Source organism: Leptonychotes weddellii, unplaced genomic scaffold (assembly GCF_054177405.1).
Source record: "Leptonychotes weddellii isolate Sample4059 unplaced genomic scaffold, ASM5417740v2 HiC_scaffold_14449, whole genome shotgun sequence".
Classification (NCBI taxonomy): Eukaryota; Metazoa; Chordata; class Mammalia; order Carnivora; family Phocidae; genus Leptonychotes; species Leptonychotes weddellii.
In genome coordinates, this window is record NW_027725182.1 from 1 (window position 1) to 5,167 (window position 5,167).

The 5,167-nt window shown below is 45.6% G+C and overlaps 1 non-coding gene across 1 annotated transcript; it reads left to right on the plus strand.

Annotated features, from left to right (window-relative positions):
* Positions 1-337: 337 nt before the first annotated feature.
* On the plus strand, positions 338-444 carry LOC115943240 (U6 spliceosomal RNA). Its single transcript, XR_004077841.2, has one exon. It is a non-coding gene; the product is annotated as a U6 spliceosomal RNA (small nuclear RNA).
* The last annotated feature ends 4,723 nt before the right edge of the window (positions 445-5,167 follow it).

The window sequence follows — 5,167 nt, forward strand, 5'->3', positions numbered from 1 at the left end:
ACACACACACACACACACACACACACACTGGAATATTATTCAGCCCCAAAAAAAGGATGAATCTTGCCATTTGCAACATGGATGGAGGTAGAGGGTATAATGCTGAGCAAAATAAGTCAGTCAGAGAAAGACAAATACCGTATGCTTTCACTCATGTGGAATTTAAGAAACAAAATAAACAAGCAAAGGGAAAAAAAGAAAGAGAGACAAACCAAGAAACAGACTCTTAACTATAGAGAACAAACTGATGGTTACCAGAGGGGAGGTGGATGGGGGGATGGGGAATGGGGGAAATAGGGGATGGGGATTAAAGAGAAGACTTATCATGATGAAATTAGTGCTCACTTTGGCAGCACGTATCCTGAAATTGGAACAATACAGAGAAGATTAGCATGGCCCCTGCTCAAGGATGACACACAAACTCGTGACGCGTTCCATGTTTTGCGAAGTTTCCCCAGGGAACTGCCACCCTTTGCAGATTAACTCAGAGGAAACAATGTGAGTCAAAGCCCAATGTGTGGCACTGAATAATGAAATTGTGATATTTCACTAGAAAAAATATTTTTTAATGGAATTTAAAAGAAAGAAAGAAAGAAAGAACCTCAGGAGATGGATGGGCTCCTGGCGTCAGAGGTCAGGGAATCCACAACATCCAGACCAAGCCTTGATCAGAAGCAGCTCCAGCTTTCACCACAGTGTTACACATGGGAATAGCCCCAGACTTCTCCCTGTTCTGCCCTCCTCGGACCCTCACCACACCCCACAGGGCCAGCAGAAGGGGCCTTTAGAGCTCTCTTACCTTGTTTTACCACACACTGCTAAGTTCAGCACTGTCCTTTGAAGGAAGAACTTCCCTGACTGGTCCAGGCAGTGCTGGCTGGTTGTGACCCCCGGCAGTATGGTGTTATAGGTGTCTGGCCTCCTCATGCAGTTCTGCCTTCAGAAGCCATGGAAAGGGGGCACCTGGGTGGCTCAGTCGGTTGAGCGTCTACCTTCGGCTTAAGTCATGATCTCCAGGTCCTGGGATTGAGCCCCACATCGGGCTCCCTGCTCAGTAGGGCTCTCTCTTTCTCTCTTTCTAATAAATAAATTAAAAACCTTAAAAAGAAGAAGCCCCCCTAAAGACAAGGGAAAGTGAGGTCAGAAGGTGTCCTTTTTACGTTCATAGCTATCTGATGATTAGCTGAATTGCTCAGCTCCTAGTCCTCAGGTTAACTGTGGGGGGGGGTCCTGAAATCCTGTGCAGACAGCACATAAGGAGCCCTCAGTAAACACCAGTGCGCCCCCCACCTGCTGCCTGCAGGGTGAGCTCAGGAAGTCCCCTAAGTCGCTGAGTCTCAGTCCTGGGTTAAACGAGCTGCCCGCTCGCCCGACTAGCTGGCGATACCCAGATGCCCTAATGTGTGTGAGGGTCATCTTAAAATGACGATAAGAGACCACACAGGTGTTTTATGTAAAAGAACAATGAGGAATAAAGAAAACAAAACAAAATAATGTGTTAGGTGGTGTATCAGTTGCCTAGGCTACCATAACAAAGTACCACAAACTGAGCGACTTAAAACAATGGGGATTTATTGTCTCACATTCTGGAGTCTGGAAGACTAAAATCAAGGTGTTGACAGAGTCCTGCTCCCCCTGAAGGTGCTAGGGAAGGAACGGTTCCATGCCCTTCTCGCAGCGTCTGGTGGCCTCGGGTGTTCTTTGGCTTATGGATACAAAACCCCAATCTTCCTTGTCTACACGGCACTTCCCTATGTCTTCATGTTATTTTCCCTCCATATGTATCTGTCTCTGTGTTCTAAAATACACCTGGGATTTTGGTTTTTATTCAAGTATGGTGAGACCAACAGATCGGGGGATGATTGCCATTGAAAATGTTTGTTACTCCTAGTTCCCAGGGGAGGGGGCATGCATACCATGCAGGGGCACACAGGGTTAGTCAGGAGGCAGAAAGAGTAAGGAGAAAGTGTGGCCTAGAGTCCTCATTGTGGCTTTCATGGGAAGGAATGAGGAAGGCAAGATAAGCAAGCTGAGTAGGTTTAGGATTAGATATGTTAGAATAATCTCAGCAAGCTCTGGGCTGTGGGGATGGTCCCTAGCTGTCTAGTACTTAGCCCCTGGGTGACTAAGAATATTACCTCCTGGAGATCATGACTCCAGGAGGTATATTATCTCCAGGACCTGGAGATCATGACTCCTGGGTGTGAGAGCCAGATGGAGGAGGCAGTTTGGAGTATGGGCTCTGGAAGGGTTAGTTTGCAAACAAAAGGCATGGCTCTGTGCAAGTCTTTTGCTATCTCTAGGAATTGGCTAATCCTGGGAGGGCATTCTCACCCCAGTCACTGAAAGTCCAGATGTCTGAGCATCAAGAATGTAGAAAATAAGAAAATACTGTGTCCAAACTTCCCTTTTTATAAAGACAGCAGTCATATTGAAATAGGGCTCACCCTAATGACTTCATTTTAAGTTGGTTACCTCTGGGAAGACCCTATTTCCAAATATGACCCCATTCTGAGGTACTGGGGATTTCAACATACCTTTTTTAGAGGACTTAATTCAACCTGTACAAACAAGGAACAGTAAACTTTCTCGGTAAAGGGGCTGATAGTGAATGTTTTAGACTAGAGGGTTGTAATTCCTCTGTCACAACTACTGAGCTGCTATTGTAGCAAGAAAGCAGCCATAAACAGTATATAAATAAATGAGCATGGTTGTGTTCCAATAAAACTTGACTTACAAAAAGGGCATCTGGGTGGCTCAGTCGGTTAAGCATCTGCCTTCGGCTCAGGTCGTGATCTCAGAATCCTGGGCTCTCTGCTCAGCGGGGAGTCAGCTTCTCCCTCTTCCTCTGCCCCTCTCGCTGCTTGTGTGCTCTCACTCTCTCTCTGTCAAATAAATAAATAAAATCTTAAAAAAAAAAACTTACAAAAACAGGCAGTAGGCCAGACATGGCTCACAGGCCATAGTTTGCCGAGCCCTAGGTTAACAGACAAATTTTCAAAACAAGGAAAAAAAGAGTTTATGCGGCCTTTGTGAGAGAGGGAATTCAACCAGAAAAACAGAGGTCAGGAACAAAATTTGAGTCCCCAGAAGTGCTAGGTTAAAGTCAAGGTAGGCCTAGCCCAGGCTCTAGCTCAGAATTCTAGCCCAGAATCAGAAATGTGGATTCAAAATGAGAGAAGACAGAGCTCCGGGCCTCCTCACAGGCGCTGGGCACTGATCTTATGTAAACTATGTAAATTACGTAAGTTGCCAAGATTCACAGGTAATGGAGGCGGGGAGACAAACCCAGGTGATCTCACTGAGGCTGAGTTTGTAACCACTAGGTCCACACCTCCCAGGTGGGGTGGGGGATCGGACTCCAGAAGACAAGACTGTCTTGTCTGGGCAAGGCACTGGGCATCTCGAGGGCCAGAGAGCCTGGAAGAGAGGCGGCGAACAGAACCGGGTGGTTCAGCAGAGTCTGTGACCACGGGGCTCACCGCTGAAACTTGCTTAGGGAGGGGGCTTTATTAATGCCCTTCCCACAAAAGCAGCCAAGATGGGTCACCTTCCCTCTGAGTTAACCAAGGCTCTATGGGAATTGTGTCAAACATAAATTAATAAATAAACACTCCGGTGGCAAAGAAATAGAAACAGAAAGGTCAGGATACTAATGGCAAGTCGCTAATTGTGCTTGTTTAGGCGCGTCATAAAGCTTCACCCTTATTGGCCTGTCATCTTCACACCTCATTGAAAATCCATTAAAACAATGGCTGGGCCATTAACCCTGACTTGTGGGCAGAAGCTTCCCTTGGGTACAGTTTTTGACTAGGGTCCTTTCATTAATACTGAGTGTAATTGCTTGCTTGCGAGCTGGGTAATTGTGATTACATACCACTATTTAAATTCAGAGGGGGAGCACCAAAGGCTCCATCTTTTCTGTGCATCTTTTTAATAATACAAGTGCAATCACCCCCCTCAGGCAAGATGATATATTAAAACTTGAATTTTTAGAACAGATAAAAGGCTGATGGCTCAATTTACAACAGAATTTGCCATAGGATCTCTTAAACAGTGAGCTCCCAGAGCAATCAAAATTACTTGATTTATAAAATTTCAATTTGCTCGCATTTTTTCCCATTTTACAACCGGAGCGTAAAGGTTATATATGAAAAAGAAAGAACTGCTAATGAGCACCCTAGTGACCGCTAAGTTAGAGAGCTAAAGGCTTGCATTTATAAGCAGGGCGGCCAGAAGGCATATTTTAAGGACACCTTGAAGATCAGCCTCAAAGATGGATAGGGCTGTGACCCGTCAGGATATGCAGGGCAGACAGGTGAGCCAAAGGGGGAATATCAATCAGAGAAGAGGGGCTAAAGAGACCAGACCCCAGTCTGGAGCTACTGTAAGTAGACACCCCATTGCATACAGAGGAGAAAGCCCTAGTTTCCTCCGTTCCCTAGCCATACACAGTGAGACAAACCTACCCAGCCTGCTTCAGATACTGTCTGATATAGAGCTTGGGAGGACATTAAAGACCTTGCCCATTAGAACAGTGGCTTCTCTTTAGGACTTCAACAGCTTCCATGGCTCTGCATTAAAAACCAGCCACACTGCAATGCCATCTTCCAGGTATGTGGCACAAAGTCTCTAGGCTCGGTTGAGTAGTCATTGTTACTAATTATTGCTGAGAACTGGCTTTTGCTAATTAATGATTTACTCTTTGGGTTGTGGTTTTCAGAGTAAATTCAAGGTTACTCCTGTGTTCGTATCATGCTCACTCACTTGCATTTCCTTATGCTTTTGTGAGGCAGAAAGAAAGGTGTAGAGACACCATGCCAAGCACTACCCAGTAGCCTCCCCGCACAGGCGTGTGTCCACATGTGACCATCAATTGTCCAAACCAGAGGAAAAAGCCACCTCGCAGGCTGGCTCCCAGGATTTCATGCATCACACACCATCAGTAAAATGTGCACAAAGAGTGTGGGGCCCCGGAGAGGATTGCAAATGTTTTATTTGCAAATTAAGAACACTTGATCATGCAGCAATGTCCACAATAGCCAAACTGTGGAAAGAGCCAAGATGTCCATCGACAGATGACTGGATAAAGAAGATGTGGTATATATATACAATGGAATATTATGCAGCCATCAAAAGGAATGAGATCTTGCCATTTGCAATGACG